Genomic DNA, 24,416 nt, shown 5'->3' on the forward strand with positions numbered 1-24,416 from the left:
AGCCTACAGCACCCGATATTTCCAGGCAGTCTCCCATCCAGGTACTAACCAGGCCCGACCCTGCTTAGCTTTCAAGATCAGACGAGATCAGGCACATTCAGGGTGGTATGGCCTTAGACAGGTATTTCTTTACAGTAGCACAAAACACCTAATAAAGACTCTATGCCTGGTATTCAGTGAATGATTTTTTTTATGAGACTCTTAAATATTGAGCCCATACTAAATACTAAAAAGCTTTCTGAAAAGCTAAGAGATCCCACACAGAAAACATTCTATGCACTTAGATATACATAAATTAAACATCTTAATTTATGTATATCTTTATTTTGTTTTGAGACAGGGTCTCATTCTGTAGTTGTGGTTGGCCTAGAGCTCACCAAGTAGACCAGGCTGGACTCAAACTCATAGAAATATGCCTGCTTCTGACTCTAATGCTGGGAGTATAGGCATGAATGATCACATCACTTATTTTTTTTATTAATTGCATTTTTATTTGACAGTTTTTTACATAATTCCTTCATTCACCCTTCACTCCTACCTTACCCCCACAATTTCCCCTTCTCTCTAAAAGATGTTTTTTCTTTTCCTCTGTGACCCACTGAACTTAATCAGGATCATATCCATGCTTATGGGTTTGGAACTGTCCACTGGAGCCCATCGGGAACACAACAGAAGAGAATCATTCCTCGTTGCCCACCATGCATTGGTAACCAACAGTTATTCAGAGCGGGGTAGGGTCCTGTGCCCCTCCTCTCAACACACATATACCAGGCGTTGACAGGCCCAGTTTTGTTCAATCATAGTGCAGGCAACCACAGTTGCTATGAGTTCATAATAGTAATAACTGTTTATAGCATTACATGGTTGGTTAAATTTTCAGTGCTAGATGGAATTGTTGGTCAGTATTTGTGTTTCCATAAACAGTGCATAACTGTTTATGCTATAGATGCCACTACTTTTGTGGGTAGCCACTTACATAGCTCTGAAAGGAAATACCCTAAGACCACGTATGGAAAGCTTTTCATCGCCACAATGAATTCCCTGAATCTAGATACTTATGAAGAAAAATGGTTTATTTTGCTCATAATTCAAGAGATTTGACGTGTAAGCGAATGACAGGGCCCCGTATCTGTAGCTCACTCCCTCGTCCATAGATAGCAATGACAGCGGCTCGGGCAGAAGCAGAGAGTAGAGGAGCCAGGCCTGCTCCTCTACAGTTCCCCACATAAACTCAAAGGGTCACACCAGAATGCCTCATGTGCCCAGTGACCTCAGGATTTCTCACAAGTTGCATCTGTTTAAAGGCCTACCACCTCTCCACAAAGGGAAGAGCACAGACCCAGAGCACAGTGTAGAACGGTTGCTGCAAGCTCGTTACTCTCAGCTCTTGATCCTCAACATTGATTTCACATCACAACCTACACGCCATAAGCCACCAGGCCTCACTCCTGTCTCCTTTTCTAGCTGCTCTTGGCTCTGGTTGCCATGCTCAAGCTGTGCCTGGTCCAGGGTTCCATCCTAAAGAAGGTGCTGGAGTGTCTCAGAGACCTACCTCATCAACAAGGCTTACTGGGACATCAGGATTGACTGTATCAACCTGCAGAGCACAGACTGGTAGCAAATCTCCCTGGAACAGTTTATCTCACACTCCAAAGGCTTGCACACAGGCCACTACGATGGCAACCTGACCATGAGCGTGAACATGCACAGGCAATGATGACACTGTCACAGTAAAGGCTGAAGATGATGCAGATACCTTGCAATAGTATTTGAAGCAGCAAATCAAGGGAACGTTTTAGGCTATGAAATGAGCTTCATGGGTTTATGTGGCCAGCACCTTGGATCCCAGAGTACAGCTAGCTGTGCCTTCTGGTGAACCTGCACATATATGCCAAAACCTTAGCCATGTTGGAGATGTTGTAACATCCTGCACAAAAGATGGAGTACTGTCTTCTGCAACTGGAGAACTTGGAAATGAATTCATTAAGTCATCACAAACCGAGTAATGTTTAGGAGGAGGAGGAGGAAGAAGAGGAAGAAGCTGTTGCCATAGCAACAAACAAGCCAGATCAGCTAACTTTTGAGCTGAGGTATATAGTTTTTCTCCAAAGCCACTCCACTGTCTCCTAACATTTAACACTCAGTATGTTTGCAGATATACGCCTTGGTACAGAGTATAAAATTGGTGACATTTATTTTTTTAATTGAAATTACTTATTCTTTTTTGTTAAAAGTTGTTTTTCCATGCAGTAGATTCTAATTATGGTTGCCAAAGTACTCTTTGGCTTTCTAGATCAAAGATGAAGAAATTTGGGGCATTGATAGAACATGAGAAAACTGAGCCTTTCAGGGCTGCTTTTTCAATGCCAGAATGTTCTTTTCTGTCACCAGGTTTATTCCTGAGTACATATGTAGACATCTGTAAATAACCTATTTTTTTCTCTCTACAATTTGTTTAAAGAAATTTTTCAAGGTAAAAACTAGTCTTGTTAACATAAATATTTATGCATTAAAAGACTGGTGATTTTTTTGCAACAAATGGATAGTGGTGATAAATACACCTTTTTTTTTTTTTTTTTGGTTTTTTTTGAGACAGGGTTTCTCTGTGTAGCCTGGAACTCACTCTGTAGACCAGGCTGGCCTCGAACCCAGAAATCCACCTGCCTCTGCCTCCCAAGTGCTAGGATTAAAGGCGTGCACCACCACTGCCCGGCAGTAAACACACTTTTAAGAAATGCTTTTCAACTTAAAGTCAAGTGAATGTTGAAAGCCAAAAAATGAAAGAAAGAAAGAAAGAAAGAAAGAAAGAAAGAAAGAAAGAAAGAAAGAAAGAAAGGAAGGAAGGAAGGAAGGAAGGAAGGAAGGAAGGAAGGAAGAAAGGAAGGAAGAAAGAAAGAAAGGTAAAGGCCTATCACTTTATCACTTCTGGGGGACAATTCCCAGTAGCACCGGAACCTTTGGGAGAACACAGACTGCATTCAGATCATTACAGACTGCTTCAAAGTGTCTGCAGAACAAGATGGAACCTAGAGAAAGCCAAGGCCTTGTAAACTATCCAGGCAGAGGATGAGACTCTTTGTGGAACTAGACTCAAGACCTTCACCTCAATGGCACTGTGTGAGTCACGTAAGCAGACTAGGGGACATCCTCTGTAATTCAGGAGCATCTGCTTTGATTGAAATCTGAGTTTTCTCTCCCAATCTCGCCAATGGCTGATTCTGCTGCTGACCCCATAGTGGTTCCTTCCTTTGATGTAATGCATTGTCACCCAGGCAGATATCAGCAGGAAAACCAGCAAGACCCCAACTTCTGGAGTACCTATGTTCCCGAAAAATAAGAAGGAGGGAAGAGGAGGAGGAAGAGGAAGAGGAAAAGGAGGAGGAAGAGGAGGAAGAAGAGGAGGGACTTCCTGTTTTGTCTCACCTTATTTTCCTTAGTTTCATGTTTTCAAACTTTTGTTTAAGTTGCTCTTTCCAGTTCTACCTTTTTCCAAAACAAAAACAAAAAAACTATAAGCCGACTTGCTATCTCTCTTTTTTTAATTTATTTACTTTTATTGTATGTGTGAGTATTTGCCTCTGTGTGCGTATGTACACTACCTACATGCATGTAGAAACAAAAGAGGCCGACAGAGGTTTCCTGGATCGAAGTTATAGATGATTTTACTGCCATGTGGTTGCTGGGAACAGAACCTGCAAGAGCAACAAGTGCTTTTAGCCTCTGAGCCATCTCTCCAGCACATCCCACTCCTCTTTTTAAATTATGAAGCTAGCACACAGTGTGGGCTTCATGATGGCCACAATCCTTCTTCTTCTTCAGCCGGGACATCCTGTTTCTCTTTCTGAACATCAAGCTACATCATTATAAATGTTCCCAAGCAAGACCTGAGTGCCCTGTAGGGCATTTTCTACAGACTTTTTTTTTTTAATTGACCCTCTGGAAACAAAGGCCTATGGAGAAGGGTTAAAACTCCCCCGGGAACTTTCTCTAACAGATTTTCCAGAAGGAATGCACAGCGGGGTCCTTGATTTGATTTCCTGCCCCAGTTAAAAGCCTTCTGGTAAAAGATATATTTCTTTCTCTTTTTCCACTTCTTAAACGAAGTTCACCTAAAATGAATGCCTTCACTCCCTCAGAGATAAAGTAATAGGTAATCATCGTATATATGTGTGTGTATACACATATATGTGTGTATACATATGTGTGAATATCATTACGTATATGTATATATACATACATAATCTCTGAGAAAGAAATCCCTCATTAGCTTAAACTAAATGACTGTGTTGAGTAACAAAGGGCAGACTTCTGTCATCACAATCACAAGAGCAGAACAAAGAGAGCTACGGCAGAGATAACAAGAAGAATCTTGATGATACAGATGTGTTCCTTCCTTTCCAGGGATATATGGTGACTTTTGTTTGTTTCTTGGAGTTTCTCCAAAGCAACAATTGGCCACCAATATGTCCCTGTGGGCAGACAAACATATTTGCAGAACAACTAACTCATCACAAGCAAATAGAGCTATGGCCTCAAGGTTGATCCAAGACTTTGCCCAATTTGTTTTCCTACAAAAGACAATGGGGATTCAGGAGTGTTGAGATTTCAAGCTTAAAACTTCAGCACTTCTGCATCTTTGCAGATGTAACAAGTTAAAACAAGGTCACAGCAGACTAGGGGTGAGCATCCCCTTCAGAGAAAGGACACAAAGAAACACCAAGGTTGTGGGCAACCTCAGAAGCTAAACGGACATGAGGGCAGTTTCTCCTTGGAGAGAGAGCACAGCCCTACTGACATCCTGACTTCAAACTTTGACCTCTCGACTGTGAGGATCCATTTTTGATGCTTCAAACCATCCAGGTTGTGAGAATTTTTAGGAAGCATTCTCTTTAGTATATAGCTGGTACTATTTGCAAAGGTGTATGCATCTTTCTGGGATTCCTTAACTCCTTCAAAAACTGATCAGGAAGCTAATGCTTCTGTCCACTATTACTCAGGACTAGCATTTGTTTCGGGTGCATGTGGAAATTACCAGACCCTTGCTTCTTTGCTTTCTTGGTTTCATGTATGAGTCAAAGTTTCACTCTGTGTCCCAGGCCAGCCTCAGATTCACCATGCAGCCTAAACTGGCCTTGAACTCAAAGCAATTCTTCTGCTGCTTCTACCTGACAAATGCCAGGATAGCAGGTATGTGCCAGAGCATCAGGCAAAGAGTCTGTGGAGAACTAGCTAGCTGCTATATGTATGAGAAGTGGCTGGTGCTGTCTGTTATTTGGATTTCCACCATTTGAAGGACCTAACTCAGGACAGGAGGAAGGTCCTAACAGTACCCATCTCAAAGAAAGTCCACTAGAAAACATCCCTACTGTGTGCTTGCTTTTTTTAAAACTTAGATGTTATTATACACTGTCTCTAAAACATATGACAGGCCATATCTTTTTTTAAATGCACTTACTTTTATATTTTACGTGTATAGATGTTTTCTCCGAATACATATATGTGCACCACGTGTATGCCTGGTTCCTACAGGGGCTAGAAGAGGGTCCTGAATCCCCTGGAACTGGAATTACAGATGGTTGAGAGCCACCATGTGGGTATGAGAAGCGAACCTAGGTCCCCTACAAGAGCAGCAAGTGCTTTTAATCACTGAGTTATCACACCAACCATTAGGCTGGATTCTTAGAATTCAGATACTTAGATGGTACCAGACAACTTGGGATGTGAGTAAAAACCTTTTCTTAGGAAGTCTTTCTAAAGCAGTGGTTCCCAGTGATGCTACGACCCTTCAATACAGGTCCTCATGCTGTGGTGACTCCCAGCCATAGAATTACTCTGTTGCTATTTCATAGCTGTAATTTTGCTACCGTATGATCATAATGTAAATATCTGACATGCAGGAGTCACAGGCCACAGGTTGAGAACCACCATTCTAACCCGTTATCTCAGAAAGGATTTTTCCCATTTCTTTTTAATTTCACACAATATAGTTCCAGACAGTGGGACAAATGCTGTATCATTCCACTTGTATAAAGGACATAGAGTGGCCAAGTTCATGGAGGAGGCAGAGTGTGGCTGCCAGCACCTAGGGGATATCAGATTCAGAAGTGAGTGTTTAGCGGGGTTTTTTTCTGGGTAAATGAGGAAGTTCTGGAGATGAACAATGGTGACAATCCCGTGCAGTGAGAATGGACATAATACTATTCAAAGTGGTACACTCTTTTAAAGGAGCTAGTGAGATGGCCCAGCAGTTAAGAGCACTTGCTCCTCTTGTAGAGGAACTGGGTTCAGTTCCTAGCCTCCACATGGTGATTCATAACCATCTATAACTCCAGTTCCAGAGGATATGATCCCCTCTTCTGACCTCCACAGGCACCGGGCATACAGATGGTATACAGACGTATATGTAGGTAAAACACTCATATACACACACACACATGCATGTTTATATCACTCATATGTGTCTGTCTGTATGTAAGTTTTATTCAAGACAAGAGTTTCTCTGTGTGGTCCTGGCTGTTCTGTAACTCACTCTATAGACCAGGTTGATCTCGAACTCAGAGATCCACCCGCCTCTGAGTCTCAAGCACTGAGATTAAAACCATGTAACACCACCACCAAGCATCATATAAATATTTTTCAATTAGTTAAAAATTGTCAAAATAACTTTTTTGTCAGTTATTTTGATTGGTTGGTTGGTTGGTTGGTTGGTTGGTTGGTTGGTTGGTTGGTTGGTTTGAGACAAGATCTCCCTATGTAGCCTTCACTGACCTGGAACTTACTATGTAAACCAGGAAAGTCATTCTTAGGAGAAGATAATCAAATTTTCAAATTCACAGAGATCCACCTGCCTGTGCCTCTGTCTCTCAAGGGCTGAAATTAAAATCATGTACCACTATGACCAACTCAAAATAGTAGCTTTTATGTTATGCAAACTTTACCACAATAAACAAAATAAGGAAAACAGTCTAAATTCAGTAAATAATAATTTAAGCAAAAGTTTGGGGCAAAGTTTACAGAGTTTTAAACTATTGAAATTCCAACTTTTATTTCTTTCCTAGTCTAAATAATTATTAATAACTTCACAGGACTAGATAACAGTGTTCCAGAAAACACCAACAGTTCAGTGCCTATACCAGCCTTGTTCTCTCTCTTCCTGCCCTTCAACCCTCTTTGGATAATCATCCCAGGGCAGGGGGAGGGGTGGGAGTTGTGAGAGAGTGGGCATGTGCCTGCCTGTACACATGCAGAGACTAGAGCAGAATATCAGGTGTCTTTCTCCTCCACTCTCTGCCTTATCACCCAGGGGTACTAGAAAGACTAGAAACTCGGTACTCCAACTATGATGGAGGCTGGTGAGCTCTCTGGAAGTTCTGTGTCTGCCAAGCAATGCTGCAGTAGGCACATTCAGCATTGCCCAGCGTTTTCTATGAGTCTTGGAGACTTGTACGCGAGTCCTCGGGCTTACAGAGAAGCGCTCTATCCACTAAGCCATCGCTCCAATCCCAGTCAACACTATTTTTATTAATTGTATTTTAGTTGATATAACAAAGTGTTGGGTTTCCTTATGACATTTCTTGAATGTATGCCACTGAACATCGCTCAGCTCGACACCCTTACCCTCTCCCAGTAAGGACCATTTTTGCTTCTTTCGTATACCACCCTCTGTCTACGGTGATCATCATAAAACCCAAGAACAGTGAAATAGGCAATGACTCACCAAAACGATAGTTCTCATCTGTTTGATTTTTCCATGCAATTAGAACCAAATAAAACACATTTCTCCTTTTCTCACACTAAAGATTGTGTTTCCTGCATGTGGTTCTTGAGCAGGCTGCAGAACCAGAGGAACTTCTATTTCAATTATAATAATATGTATATTATATATTATATATATATTCTCTCTCTCTCTCTCTCTCTCTCTCTCTCTCTCTCTCTTTCTTTCTCTCTCTACCTCCTCCCTCTCTTTATTCTTTCCAGATGGGGTTTTTCACTGTGTAGCCCAGGCCGATCTCAAACTTGCAATCCTCCTGTTTCAGCCTCTTGTATTCTGGGATTACAGGGGTCCAGCTAGGATTCCATTCGTGTCATAAAGACCTTGAGCTGGGGTTCATCACCTTGTTTCACAAAAGCAGCTGCTGACTCCAATGCCATGGCAGGCAGGAAAGCAGACTGAGACTAGAACCTAGTAAGGTTGTCCTAGAACCTTCCCTCCATTCATCCAGGGACCAGAGAGGTCTTCAAGTGCTATGAGTATATTCAGATTGACTTAAAGATGACTTTGTGTCTATGTAGTTGTGCTCCAAACCTTTTAAGTAAATGGAATCATAGAGTATATAATCACCTCTTTTTTCCTTAGAAAAGTCCTCCTGCAGTCCATCCAAGTGAACATGTGTGTCAGTGGTTTGCTGGTGGTTTGTTTGTTTGTTTGTTGGCTGAGTAACCCTGCACACTGCAGCCATCATATGCAGATGCTGAACACCTCAGCTTGTTTGTGTGTTTTGATCATGGTGGTTGAAGAAATACAACATAGTAAGAGCCCATCTCTGTTCTTGGTTTTATTGGCTTATTCACTAATTTGCTGCAAGTCTTGTGAAACACTATTGGTTTGTTGTTTAATTATATGTCGCATGTGACTGTCTCAAACAGTGGGCTGCGTGCGATGAGTATCTGGAATATAAAGAAAAATAAAGTAGTGTCATGGGAGTGCAGGGACATTTGGTGAATGGATAACGGCTTATATGTGAACACTGAATATTTATGGACTCCCAGTAAGAAGGCTGTAAGAACCTAGAAGAGAAGGTTGGGGCAGAGCTAGGCTGGAGGCATCAGTAAGCATTTGAAAAGGTTTGAGTTGAATCTTGAGAACCTGGGAAGAGTGTGTCAGGAAATGGGAGGCTTCAGGAAAGAACAGTAGCAGCAAAAGCATGCACCCTCGGGGTGTTACCCTGGGGTTACTCCCCACAGTCTTACTCATCCTCCACTCGTAGAAATGTTATTCTGGAGGCTGGGATTATCTGCTTGCCTGCATGTGGTTCACCAGAAAAGAACGCCATGATAATTCAGAATTCTGATATTATCACTCTGAGGTACATTATCTCAAAATGTACTTAAAGGACTCAAAATGTCCTAACCCTAGACATAAGCCTAGAATTTCCACTTTATGTCACTCAACCTGTGGTTTGTCAGGCAAGCCGGCCTGGTGTTCCTCCCTAGTCATCCTGTGGAGGACTTATTCCCTGGAGTGGCATTCTAAGAATTTCCCTTTACTTCTGAGACTAACCACATTCTGTGACCTCAGATCTCAGAGTACTGAGTAGCCACTGAAATTAAATAAACTGCTCTAAACTCATTGCTTGCAGTACGCTGAGAACTGTGCTTACCTTTGAGTGAAAACAGGAAAAGATTCCTTCCTTTGGTGTGGAGGGGGATGGAGGATGGCATTACTGAGAAAAGAAGCCTCAAAATTATGAAATAATTGAGAAATCTTCATGACCCCTACCAGACCTGCCCACAGACCTTGGCAAACTGGTCCATCACCTCACAGAGATGTCACACATAATTTGAGGACACCATGATTGATGGCATGAGAGTTTTGCTTTATATTTTCAGAGTCACACTGTGAAGCATAACTATCGAGGGAAAAGATACTCTGGGGGAAAGTCCTGCTGTACAAACTTCAACTGAGTCAAGAAGAAAACTAGCTTTGAAGTTTAACAGTCATCTGGAGGAAGGGGGTCTGAGTAGATGCCTATGAGGATAGTGTATGCACTGAATGCCAGAACTAGATTGGGCACCAGGTAAAGACCGGGTGAAAGACACAGCTTGCTGACAATTTAAAGTTATTTCATCGTAATATCTGCATCTACATTTAAAAGACAGAGGAATTTGCCCTTTGGATAAGTAACCAACATTATTTATATCTGGAAGATATATACAGTCATTATCAAATGGAATCTAAAATATTTAAGGACATGTAAAGCATTCATGGTAAGTGGGAGAAGAAATCAGGCAACCACAATGATGATCCTGCAGAAGGAAAATGAGAGAGGAAAGTACAGCCAAAAAAGGGGTAGTCTACAGGATATGTCTCCTCACAGTGCTCATTTTTAGAAGTTTCTAGAATAAGCATCCTTTACTACATTGGTAAGAGGTATACATATATATGTACATATATTTTTAAATGGATACAAATAACAAATGAAATGGGAGTCATGTAGCATAGCTGTAATCCCAGAACTCCAGAAGCTAAGGCATCAGTTCCAAGCCAACCTGAGCTATACAGGCAAACCCTGTATTGAACAAATAAACAACATAAAAACTACATCAGCAGCAAAATCACTGTAAGTTCTCTGTGGCATAGCCCCTTCTGTTGGCTCCCATGAGTTTTAGAGATAGACCACTGTATTCAGGTACCATTGCTATACTAGAAGGTCTTTACAATTTGGGTTACTTTACCTCAAATCACTGTTCTGCCCCTGGCTGCTTGCTTCCCCAGTATTGGCTCAGAGATGAGATGCGTGACCTATACTGTGTGGCCTCATTATCTACCCTAGATTTCACCTCATGTTCAAGATGGGGAAGAATTGCCAAGGCTCGTGGTTTGGAGTGGTTAGATGGGATAGATTCTAAGAATGGAGTTTCCGGGTTCCTAAGACAGCATGTGGATGGGGGGAAGGGGACAGTTCTTTTCCATTAGATTCTTGTTATTTTTCTGAGAAAACCAAAGTCCTTCTCTCACACACAATAAGAAAATGACGCAGGACTACGAAAGCGACACACATGTAAAGGTGATCACCAGTGGGCATGATGACCCGTTAGACCCCAAGCACCCGCATGGTAGAAGGAGAGAGGACCAAGTCACAAAAGTTTCTCTCTGATCTCCACAAATGTGCACACACACACACACACACACACACACACACACAGAGTGAATAAATAAATGAAATCTAAAATCTTTTTTTTAATTTGTTTTATGTAAGTACACTGTTTCTGAAGAGGGCGTCAGATCCCATTACAGATGGTTGTGGGCCACCATGTGGTTGCTGGGAATTAACTCAGGACCTCTGGAAGAGCAGTCAGTGCTCTTAACCACCAAGCTGTCTCTCTAGCCCCCTTAAAATCTTTTTTAAAAAAAGGAATAAATCTAGAGAGTGACGAAGTTGACAGTGTTACGGAACCTTGGTTAGTTTTTTAAAGAACTGAGAAACAATGAAAAGTACTGGATGCGTGCATTGAAAACTGACTGGTTGTGTGATTTTTAGTGTCTAGTTCTCTAATATTTTATATAATACACATGTAGAGTAGGTCTGATTTTCCAAAGGGGATCCGCCCACCTCTAGTCGATGCCTGGAATTAACAGTAGTTCTGAGCCCGACTTGAGCTGTACTCCACTTTCTCTTTCTTCCCAGCAGCCTTATGCATGGAATCTGAGCGAATCAGAACTCCCATCTCTTATGCTCTAACGTCACCTCTTGTCACTATTCCGATTATTTGGAGCCACAGGTAAATAAACAGTAGTCACTAGAGCCCATGTTGAAGCATGACAATATGTCTGACAGTGTAGATAGTACCAGATAACTAGTAGGTTGGTGGTTATGGCATGGACATATTAGATCAAAGAAAGATTTGTGTACTCTTCATACACTAGGCTGGACAGAGGACAGCAAGGAATCTCACCACACTAGACTTATGTCACACCATTTTAAAATATGAGTTGCATATCTCTGGAATTTTCCCTTTTTAATATTCTTGGTTCATAGTTGACTGGAAAACTGAACCACAAAATCATGGCTCAAAAGGAATGTTTACAAACACAACCAACACATCCCAAGCTCCTCTCGAGTCTTTCTTATGCTACCAAAGAGCACCACTTCCACCTAGTAAGAGATACAAGAATCTCACCATCAAACTCAGACAGTCATAGGTAATCAAAGAAGGAAACAGAGGTGTGGCTCCATCCCAAAGCCTAGTGACCACTGGGTTCAAGCTGTCAGTGCTTGCTTTGTGCATGTCGGTGTCTGACTTTGTCCTGGCTGTGGCATAAAATGATCAGTATACTGGAAGACAATGAGTGATGTCACAGCAATACTAGGATCCTGTTGGTAGTGAGAGCCCTCAGGCCCCTTAAATGAGCATGGTGCTACAGAACTTGAGTTTACTGTATGACCTGGCTCCCTCGGCATCTTTCAGCAACAGCTCAGAGTTCTGACCTCCAGGTCAGCCATGTAGTAGACAGCCTGGCCACAGTGATCTTCTGTTCTGATGAGCATCGTAGATGCCCTTAGAACCTTCTAGAGCCAAGAAGAGGCCACGCAAAAATTAGCAAAACCAACCACATTACCAACGAGGATAAAGTGCCCACACCACAGTCAGTGTGTCAGGAATTTACAAATCCAAGTAGAATACTTGATGTCAAGATAAAAGTCCTAGGAAAGTGTGTCAGTGTGCACACCTGAAGGGGGCACCTCACACAATTCCCTTCCCCTGAAGGTCACTGAAACGGAACATGAAAGAACCCGCACAGCATCAGAACTGAATGGTGTCTGCTTTATTCCAAATATACAACACTGCAGAGTCTTTGGGGTTTTTTTTCAAGATTTGAGAGTTTCAACGTGAATCGTGTGTTCTCTGAACTTTCAAATGGGTCTGTGTTTGCCACTTGACATTAGATTCTTCCTGAGAAAGTCGAGTTCAGAATCGCTGCAGAGCAAGGCTTGGCAGATGTGACTTTCTTCAGCGGCTGGAACTGAATGCAAGCGCCTCCCCATTGAACACCCACTGATTGCTTAGTTGGGACTTTGCTCTAATTATTTGAGATTTGTGACTTCTAGAGCTAAGAAAAATGGCCTGAATTAAAGAGGCATGAAATGAGGTTTAGAAGAATCTATACATAAGTCTAATCATCTCATGGTAAACAAATCCAGAGGAAACGCCCAGAGTGACCTAAAGTCTTAAAGCCATACTTTTATTTCCATCTGGAGGGAATTTCCCCTTTTATTCTCCGCTTTCTAGACTCAGAAGCGGAACATTCTCAGGACCTCTGCTCTCTTCTCATTGTGGAAGAAGTTTATTGCCCTTCCTTAAGCCCAGAGAAGAGTCCTTTCCACACTTGCTTTTATATTTTCTTTTTTACATTCTAGTATCTGCTAGGGAACAACATCCTGATTAAAAGAAACACGAAGAACTCTACATCTGACAAAAAAAAAAAAACACAATGAAATCTTGGTTTCAAATATCACACAATTGACTGACACATCCCCCCCACCCATGAGCCAACAGCTGCCTGACTCATTCTGGTATGTGCTGCCCGCCTTTAGCGCTGAGTGGGCTGATGTAAATAGGAAGCAATGAGGAGAATCAATTTGGGGCAAACACATTTTTTTCAAGGCTGTAACAGGAAGAGATAGGAAGCCCCGGAAGATACTTGATAGGTATTCAACTCGGTAGCAAGGAGGAAGTAGAATGTCGAAGCACTCAGTTAGTTATTTTGAGTTGTCAACGGAAGCTGAATCCAACAGAGAAAGGACGCAGATAGAATGCGTTCTGTTGCATAGCAACGCAGAGGCTAGAAGCTACTGAACATAGCTAAAACCATCTGTCTCTATGAAAGACGGAGGGGAAATGGTTTAAAACAAAGAAAAGGGGAGTAAAATTCTTCAAAAAAAAAAGTATATAAGGCTCCTTGTTCCTTTTTCTTAAAAGCATATTTTGTGGTAACATACACATATTTAAAATGTTTAATGTCATCTCATAGAGTTGATTTTAATATATTCTGCACTTCTATCTTTCCTTATACTTTGCTCTTTGCTTTGAGTCAACCACTTACCTCAAAAAAAGAGTTGCAGATGGTTGAGTTGGTGTAGTGTCTGTGGTCTTTGGAAGATTTGGTTCAAGCCTAAAAGTCAGTACCCAATAAAAACCAGCACTTGGTTAGCTTAAGGACAGATCAGGTAAATGAAGAGAGAAGAACATTCAGTTCTCAGAAAGATAACCTCCTGTCCTGCCCTGTGCCTTCTCCCAGAGAGCTTCCTGAGAAATGATTCCTGTCTCGGACCCCTGAAGGAGGAGGGACACGCAGCACCACACAAGGGTGTTTCATTCCTAGGAAGCCCCCAGCTCAAGAGGGAAGTGTGCAGAGTGGATAAAGTTTGGCTTTTGGAGACAGGAAGTTCTCTTCAGAAATAATGTTCCATTTCCTTCTGCCCAAGATTGTCAGCCCTATAGCTGCTTTTGACAACATAGAAATTCAAGAGCTGGCTTCCTTCCCTCCACCCCTGAGCTCCCCTGACAAGCTGATTTCAACACATCACAGACCATCAAGCAGTGATTCCCCAGGGACTATATACTTCTGTTGCCCACTCTCAGGGCTAGGAAGCAGACACGTTCCCATCCCCCTCATGGACAGTAAGCTGTGAGGACAGAAGGCTTTACCTTCCCATGGCACCACTAGGCACCATGTCTAGGGAAACATGGTCCCTCCCAAGAGAAGAGCTACTTCTTAGAAACTTTGTTTGGTGGTACTCAAGGTGGAACTCTATCTCCAGGATGTTCTAGTTGGGACAAATCTGGTACGCATAGGGTAGAGAGTCTCAAAAACCTAAGAGGTGCGTAAGAAAATGCTGACTGTAAGAACAATGAGAAGGGCTGATAGTTTATCTCTACTGCCATCTTTCTTTGAGTTTATTTGGTCTGGGTCTTGATTGCTTTTGTGCTGGTGTTGAGGATTGAACCCAGGGCCCTGAGGATGGATCCCCTACCACTGAGCTGTGTCCATGACCCTTAACTTCGTGTACAATGACACTATAGACCCATACAGTAAGGATACACACTGCACTCAGCAGGCTGGGCTCCACCCCACATAGTCCCCCTCTGCTCGTCCTTTCGGATTTCTTGTCTACAAATCATTATGGAACGGTAAGGATCTCAAAAGACAAGACAAAGTGTGCACTTAGCAAGCACACGTATGCCCAGTAAGCGCTCACAAAATAGTGATGAGCATTCTAGCAAACTAATTTCAACTGATAAATTTTAAATATCTTCATCAAAATAAGGGAGCCCAGAGTGAGTGATAAAGTGTGTAGATCTCTGTAAAAATGATGAAAACTGATTTTCCTTACTGAAATAATTACGTAACCTGTGACCTTTTTTTAAGTGTATAAGAGTATAATTGTTTTAAGTATGTAAGTATGGTGCATTTACTGTAATTCCCGAAGTAAGAAAGATGAGACAGGGGGATTTTTAGTCTGATCCAACCTGCGCAAGAAAATGAAATGTTTACTCAAAAAACAAGAGACAGAGAATATGAAGAACCATAATTAAGTACATATATTTATAGCAATTAATAATAACTATATATACCTCTGTGAGTGTGTGTGTGTGTGTGGTGTGTGTGTGTGTGTGTGTGTGTTCAAATTTGGTCTTTGACTTCTGTTATATTTTACCATAATGATTGGGTATCTCCTTTGATGCAAATATTAACCCAAAAGAAATCAAGATCAAAATTACTTGCCATGCCCTCAAATTTAAGCAATGAGCTGAGCTGATTTCACGTTTTAGTTGTTCAGCTTTCCTGACTTTTAAATTCAACAGCAATTTCTCAAGTTTATGTGTAAGATGTCTTGTTTTTGCTCAGCCTAATTTACATTTATATTCTGTAAAACTTTCATAAAATGGGAAAAAGCAACCAAAACACACTTGCTACAAGTGTAGCCACAAGAGAATGCACAGGTCTCAGTGTCTGGGCTGATTTAGGAATCAGGGCATGAAAGAGGAGGCGTTGTAGGCTCTTCTCTTTAAGAAGGGTAGGACAGTGTAAAGCCCAGAGAGGTAAATGAGACCAGGTACAAATCGGAAGTCTACCCCTCTACCTAACAGCCCTTTGCTTAACCTCTCAGAAAGGACACAAGAGTATCCAACACAAAAGAGATGTTCAAGGGTTATTTTCTTCCAACTTTTATTTTTAAAAATTAAACAAATAAAAGTTCCATGTCTTTATTTCTCTATTAGATCCTTAGATCACAGGCACTACAATGACCTGCATGACTTTGGGACTGACCTGACTGGGCTGACGGGGAAGTGAAAACAGAAGGACACAGGTACAGAAAAGTTGCGATCCCGTGGGCTGTGCATTCTGATGGAGATGCACCAACAGCAGCCTGGAAAGTCAGCCATTATACAGCCTTAAGGAGGAGGAGGCAGGTCTGCAGAGAAGCAGTTTCACATTGCAATCTTCCAGGTAGAGAAAGGAGGCTGAGGTTGATAGTTTCTTCCAAACACTGGGTTGAGTTGAGAGTCAGCTGTTCATAATTACTCATACTTGCACCAGGGGAAGCCTTTGGCATCATTCTGAACCTGATGTGGAAAAAGGCTTTGCTACTCCCATGGTTTTGAGGCATCTGGGTCCTTGATGTGGCCATACTTGTGTCCATAGTCCATATACACTCGGGAGTTCATCCTTTCCCCACAGAAAGTCTCCCCAGCTTTCAAATGTTACCCACGTACATAGTGGAACTTTACATAGTTGTGAGGAACCATAGATGAGGAAAATAGATGGCACTGGGAAGTACAGTATTAATAGAGTAGACCAGAAACTCAGACAGACAGGAAATACATGCTTCCTTTCATATGCAGAGCCTGGTGTGTAACATTGATATATATGTACATAGACAGGTATAAACACAGGTAAATATATAGAATGGAGACTGAGAAATAGCAAGAGGAAGAGGAGGGAGCAATGAGAGGAAGAGAACACTCACAGGAAAAGTAAAAAGTGGTGCTGAGGCGGATACTCAAGAATGGCAGAGGAGAAGAGCAAGAGGAAGATGAGTGGGGAGCTTCAACCAAAACACTTTATATAAAAATGTCACTATGATACTGTCTTAATCAGTGCTCTATTGCTGTGAAGAGACACCTTGACCACAGCAACTTTTATAAAGGAAACCATTTAACTGGAGCTGGCTTACTGTTTAGAGGTTTAGTCCACTATCATCATGGCAGGAAGCATGACAGCATGCAGACAAACATGATGCTGGAGAGTAGCTGAGAGTTCTACATCCAGACGGACAGGCAGTAGGCAAGGAAAGAGACACTGGGCCTGGCTTGAGCATTTGAAACCTCAAAACCCATCCCCAGTGACACATGTCTTCCATCTAAACCACACCTATTCCGACAAGGCCACACCTCCTAATGATGTCACTTCATGATGACCAAGCACTCAAATCTATGAGTCTATGAGGGACACTTCTATTCAAACCACCATAGCTACCTAATACTTTGTCAGCTTGTGAATCTACAATTTACAAGTATAACAGACACAGGAAATACTGTGTAATCAAAGAAGAGCCCTCAAGAATTCTGTGCACATTTGCCTATCAGTGCATGCCCAACAATGGGAAGAACAGAAGCAGATTTACCAAAAACCACTTTCATGGCTGAAAACCATTGGATCAAGTTAATTTCATATAAAGGCACATGCCTTATGACAATCTACTCACTCTGAAGCCAAGATCTCTATGAAGGAACTACCTCTAGTTGCATGAGAATTCAGACTAGGGACACACGCTCAGAGAATCCAAGCTATTCTAAGAACCAAGCAAAGCTGGACTCCCCCAGCCTTTCAGGAGCCTGGCTCGACTTCTGTGAGCGACACTTCCCTCAAAGTGCCTGGGCACCAACCATCACACTGTTCTTGGTCTTCTAAGAGAGAAGCCTGGACCAGATTGGAAGAATCTGTGATGCTTGAGTGAAGAGACAGGGTGGATGTACTGTTCACGTACCGCACCAATGGTTTTGTTTTTTTAAAAAAAAATATGAATCATGCCAACGATGAACCAAACTGTTGTGAACTCTGCACAGCTCTGGCTCTAAACCTTCGAGAGAAAAGAAACTTAACCAGCAGCAGTATTTTGGTGGCTTTCTCCAGGACAGCTTACTCAGGTTGCTGTCACCATTAGAAAGGAGAAAACAAGTAGAAGCACACAGTTTACAAGAGCCGGCTGGCTCTGAAGCCCGGCTCTGCCCTGGGCCCACACTGTCTGTGCAATGGTATGGGTGTGTACCCTCGAATTCATGTGTTAGAAACTTAACCTTGAAGCTATGTACTTGTGCTATTTGGAGCTCCTGTGGGGGGAATGACCAGGGTTGTTTGACATCATGAAGGTAGAGTCCCAGTTTTCCTCCCTTTGCTTTTGGGGGTTTTGTTTTTGATTTTGTGTTTGTGTTTATTTGTAAATTTGTCTGGTTTTGTTTTGTTTTGTTTTTTATTGCAAGACTTGGTTTTGGTTTTGTTGTTATTGTTGTTGTTTTGGTTTGGTTTTTTTGTGTAGCTTTGGCCATCCTGAAACCAGGACAGCCTAGAACTTTGAGATTGACCTGCCTCTGTGCCTTGAGTGCTGGGATTAAAGGAGTGTGCCACCACTACCTGGGAAAGCCCTATGATTTTATTAGTGGCTTTGATGAAAGATTTAGGGGCTGAGAAGTTGACCCTGTAGGTAAAGCACTTACTGTGCAAGCATGAGGACCCGACCCCACATAAATCAGAATTCAGATCCCCAGCACCCACATAAAAGCCAGGTATGGCAGTGAGTCTATAATCCTATTACTGAAGCCAGGGACAGGCAGATCCTTGGGTCACATTGACCAGTTTAACCAAAGGTGGTCTCCATTTGCAATAGAAGACTCTGTTTCAAAATAATAATAATAATAACAATAATAACAATAATAACAATGATAATAATAAAGAGATTGAGGAAGATACCAGAGGTCAACCTCTGGCCTCCACATATCTGTATGTGTTATCACACACAAACATGTCCATCTGTACATACACACCCATAAAATGTTCACACATATGTACATGGGGGTGTATATACATGTACAAGTGTGCATGCATATATACACAAGTATACATACTTTTACATTTCTTAAATCCTGTTCGTAGATATTTTATTGTTTTATTAACGATAGAAGTTAACATCATTATGGTTAAATTTGTGTCTATCTTCATGAATATTTCATTAGGATAACTTCCCAGAAGTAGAATCTGATGCTAAATGAACCCCAGGAATGAGCTATTTAAGTCCTCATCAGCGCTTTATGAATGCAATTTGGCTGCATATTCACGCTGGGTTTTAACACCTGTTAATAAGATGTGCGAGTATTTCATTGTTCTAATTTACTTTAAGAAAGCCTTTGGAAAACCTCTGTCTTCTGGCTCTGCCCCTTGGGTCCATCTTATCTTTTGTGGTCACTTATTGACTTTTCTTGTAATCCAAGTGAGTATTTGTCTGCCTGTATGTACATGGACCATATACATGCCTGGTATCTGCAGAGGCTAGAAGAGAGCCTCCTGTTCCCCTGGAACAGAAGTTACACACAGGTGTGGGCTGCTATGTGAGCACTGGGACCTGACCCCAGGTCCCCTGCAGGAGCACGGCATGCTCTCAATGCACTCCAGTCTCAAGCAGTCACTTTTTAAGGTAACTTTTGCGAAACCAGTTTCTAAGGTCACTGACTTTCTAATGTTTCTCAGAAAGCGTACTGAGGGGGTGAAGTCAAATGTTCTTTCTTTTGCCTGAGAGAAAACTTCATCTTTATGACTTTTAAAATATTCAGTGTATTCATGACCATTATCTTATTTTCCAAATTGGGAAACTGAGGCACAGAGAAGAGATTGGCAGTAGTTGCTATAGAGTTGGGATTCTTGGTGCAGACGGCCTCACTCTGGAAGCCCAGGGAAGTATGGTCTAACTAAGCTTAGAAAAGGTGTGAGGTTCTGGGCTGCGGCTGCTCACAGTCTTTGTTTAGGTGTGTGTGCACCTCCCACTGCTCTCCCTGTGGAGTACAAACAGCTCTCTGTTCGGCTGTTGGGGTCTACATCATCTCTTGTCTACTCTTGCAAGGTTTCTTGAAACTGGGCAGCACTAACCTAAACAGCTCAAGTCGGAGACATTTTAAGTTACTTTCATACAATGCCACAAGTGGAAAATTCCACACCATGAAATTTTGATTCACAAAAAAAAAAAAAAATACTAAAAGTATTCAATAGGGTTGTGTGTGAGATGTAGCAAAAACAAACAAATCTTGTTTTAATACATAACTCTTATCTCCAAGATATCCTACTACGTACATGCAGATAACCCAGAATATGAAAATTCCAGCAACTAAAACATGCCTGGTCCCAAGTCCGATAAAGGACACCCAGCCTCTCTCTTTATCCCTGCTCTTGGGCTGGATGGGTGAGTTCAGACAGATATTCAGTAAATAGTCCTAGATGCTGGGTAGCCATGAGTAACTGCTCAGCCTGCAGGGAGCCCACCCACTCCTGAGCCCTGGCGCCTCCCATCCTGGACAAGAGCTGTTACATTCAGCTCTTCCATCCAGTTCTGCTACGTTTGGAGGTGCTGAGCCTGGAAGCTCAGAGAAGTCAGCATTCCCTCAGAGGTTCCATAGCGATCACCTGGATCTCCCGGAATCTACACAGGCCAGTGCAAACATTACCTGAGTCTGAGTTTCAGGCCATATCCTTCCTAGGCGGGCATTCAGTTTATCTTGTCAACTTAAGCATGATGGATTCTTCAAATGGGTGGTTTTATTTAAATTTCCCATCCACTCTACCCCAAATCTTCTTGTCAGAGAACATCCCCAAGAAAAGTACCCTTTTCCTGAGCAATGTCTCTATCTTCTCTGTGCTTCGCTGCTTAGCTACAAAAAGAGGGGCACACATAATTTAATTAACATTATTAATTTTTGGTTGAACTCTTCCATGACATTGTTGGGTTTTAAATTTTTAAGTAACTAGCTTGCAGTGCTAAAGACTGGACCACCTTACGCATTCTAGGTAAGCAACTGTGGCATCAAGCAATGTCTTTAGCTCTAACTTTGTTTAAATTTCGTTCAAGTAGCTGACACATGGGTTACTTACTTTTGCATAGCCATCACAATTTAAAAGCCTGATGATGTCACCTTTCTGCTCCTGCATTCCTGGACAGATGCTCTCCTAAGGAGCTTCCTCATTGGCTTGCATTTCTTTTTCACCGAGACACACACCTATTCTGTTCTTAATTCCATTCTGTGTCCAATGAGCTGCATTTTACCCATTGGTGGACATAGAAGGTGTTGGTGGTGTTTCCCTATTACAGTCAACATTGTAAAGACAGCAGCTTGACAGTATCATTTTGCAGAAGTTCAAGTAGCATGTGTCTATTAACTGAACCTTGGAGTGAGATCTATCCCATAGGCTATATTCTTAGTGATTTACGTAGACTTCTCATTATCCAACCATCCCTCACCCGCTCATCCCAGTGAAGAGTTTCATCAGAAATGCCCAGATGTTTCTCCAGGGGCTTACTGCTACCGTATGTACAGGAAGCTAGTTTATATGTGTGTGGTAGGGGTATGTACGCCTTCGTAGGAGGCACTTTCTCATGCACATGTGGAGACCTGAAGTAGATGTAGGATGTTTTCCTCTATTGAGCTCCACCTTACTGTTTGAGACAGGGTCTCTCACCAAACCTGCAGCTTGCCATTTTGGCTAGATTGACTGGCCACTGGGCCCCAGGATCTACCAGCACTGGGCTTACAGGTATGCACCACTGTGACGCACACCCACCTCGCCAGCAAGGAAGACACGGCAACACACCAGGATCCTTCCGCAGCAAACGTTTATTCCAATGTAAAGAGGAAGACACCGGGCCGGAAAAGGCACTGTTTATATACCCTTGGAGCAGCGTGTCCACTTCTGATTGGCTGCTTACTCGTTACCCGCCAAAACGCCCCGGGATGGGCTGTGACTTTGGCGCGCTTTTACCATAGCACATGCGTGGTTTACTTGTTTACTTGGAGGAGCACCGGATGCCAGTGCCATCTTGTAATGGTGGATTCTGTCAGCACAAGCTGCGGCTTCCTACACACCACAATGCCGGGTTTTATGTGGGTGCTGAGGGTGCAAACTCCGGTCTACACACTTGTTCAGGAAGCACTTTAGTCACTGAGTCCGTCTCTTTAGCCCATTAAGCTAGATTTGATTGAAGGGTAAAAAAGGTTAATTCAGTACACTTTTAGACTTTTTTTTCAGTCTCATAATCTGACTTGGGCATCAATTCCCTTGGCTTAAAATAATTTGTGATTGCCATTTTTATTGGCTCAGCAACAGTTGTTGCTGTGTGTGTAGCCATGGGAATCAAAGCAGATGTGGGGCTAGGGATTGGCTCCTACCAGGAGCTGTGCTAGTTGACACAACATGCAGTAAGAACCATGAAAGACAGGTCTGTGGAAGCAGTGACTCATGGCTCAGATCTACCTTAGCCTACTGATCAGAACTCCATGGAAGGAAAGAATGAGATCTCAGGTACGAGATGGACATAGTGAGACAGAGGGCGGAGCCCCATGAGAGCCCTAAAGAGTTGAGCATGGTAGATCATATCTGCAATCCCAGCACTCAGGAAGCTGAGGCAGGAGGATTGTGAGTTTGAGGTTAGCCTGGTCTTCATAGCAAGACTGAGTCCCAAATGAAACAAGCAAAATCTATTTACGGGACAGAATAATCCGTATGTGAAGGTGAAGGGAGTCAGGGAAGGTGCTGGGTGAGCTGGATGCAGAGGCTGGAGCCAGATCATGGTGGGCGCTGGGGCTTGGGGAGGCTTTACTGGGAATTTCAGTCAGACTTGAGCTGTAGAGAGGGGGAAATGGAACTGGAGCCACAGACTGGAATTGCTCCTTGGTGACGTTGGGGAGGGGCAGACCCTCTGCATGAGCACCTTGGGACTTCGTTGTATTTGCCATAGGAGGTCATGATGATGATTGTATGTTTGGCCAACATCAAGAATATTTACTGGCTCTTGGCCAGCTTCACCATGAGACAGATGCTAAAAGCCTTGCCTGACATGGCTATGTAGATATTTCATTCTTTTAAAACAATATTTATTTATTTATTTACTTATTTACTTATATGGGTGTTTTAGTTGCATGTATGGCTATGTATTATGTACATGTAATGCCCCCAGAGGTCAAAAGAAGGCATCTGATTCCCTGGAACTGGAGTTGCAGACTGGGACCCAAACCTGGGTCCTCTGGATAAGCAGTCAGTGCTGTCACCCACTGAGCCATCTCTTCAGACCCTGCAGAGATATACTATCAAAAGGACATTTTATCTACTCCACAAAGAGCTTTCTTGTCCATTTTTCCATCTGCTAATAGACTGACTGACTGACCATTTTGACAGTGATTACTGTAAGTGCATTATGCTGAGCCCTGTGTCAGGCACCCGAGGTTAAGGGGAAGAAAGGAATGCAGAAATAGGAAAATTGAAAAAAAAAGACTCAGTTTTCAGTCTGTTGTAAGGCAGACTCGAATGTTGGCAGTCAAGAGGAACGCAGGCAGGATAGTGGGGAGGCTCTGCTGCCTCTGCGCACAAGATGAGAATTCCAGCAGAGAAACCCACCATGCCCAGAGTACACAGACTGGGTCTGTATTTGATGACTATTTGAATATAATTTCATGGGTTTTAAAAATATGATCTTCAGGAGCTAGAGAGATGGCTCAGTGGTTAAGAGCACCACCTGCTCTTCCAGAGCTCCTGAGTTTAATTCCCAGCAAACACATGGTAGCTCACAGCCATCCGTCATGGGATCTGACGCCCTCTTCTGGTGTGTCTGAAGACAGCTATAATTGTAGTCATATACATAAAATAAATAAATATTTTTAAAAAATATATGATTTTCATGCGCTTCCCTTTCCAGCAGCTCCTGCTTTCCTTCCAAGAAAAGGGACCTTGGCAAAGCATATGCCATAGTCCAGAATGCTACAGACCATACAGGCTATGTAAGTCAATGGTTCCCAAAACAGGAAAGGCCAAGAAAAGCTATGGAACAGACAGAGTCATTTGTAAAACCAGCAAGTGTAGGAAAGGCAGTTACTAATAAAATAAAAACAAGTTTACTGTTAAAGAAAAATGAAAAGTAAGAAATCAACGTTTACTTTCTCTGTTAATTTTCATGATGATTAGCAGAAATCAGAGTTTTGTTTTGCTTTGTTTTGTTTTGTTTTGTTTTGTTTTGTTTTAAGAGAAGGAATTAGAGATCAGACCCGTAGCCTGAGAGAGAAAGTGAGGCTGGACTGGTCAGGGTGATGCAGACCTCAGTCAAGCACTGTAAGAAACAGACTGGGTGATAGGTTGGGTTTTATTGAACAGCTCATTTAATTAAGGGGAACAAAAGCTATTTAAACCTTTGGGGGGTAGAGGCTATGGGGTGAGAGTACATCTTTGGTACTGGCCAGGGTGCTAGGGATACCTCATTTGCATAGGAGGAATTCCAGGTGTTGCTGGACATAATCTTACAAAGAGAAAGGAAATAACCGGCTACCAAGCTATGTTATCTTGTCTGGTGGGGCAAAGATGGGGATCTACATACACCTGGGAC

General features: G+C 42.4%; 1 pseudogene; it reads right to left on the reverse strand.

The window, feature by feature from the left end:
• Positions 1 to 119, reverse strand: LOC114626420 (annotated as a pseudogene).
• Positions 120 to 24,416: the final 24,297 nt, after the last annotated feature.

This window comes from Grammomys surdaster, unplaced genomic scaffold (genome assembly GCF_004785775.1).
Source record: "Grammomys surdaster isolate TR1022 unplaced genomic scaffold, NIH_TR_1.0 234, whole genome shotgun sequence".
Classification (NCBI taxonomy): Eukaryota; Metazoa; Chordata; class Mammalia; order Rodentia; family Muridae; genus Grammomys; species Grammomys surdaster.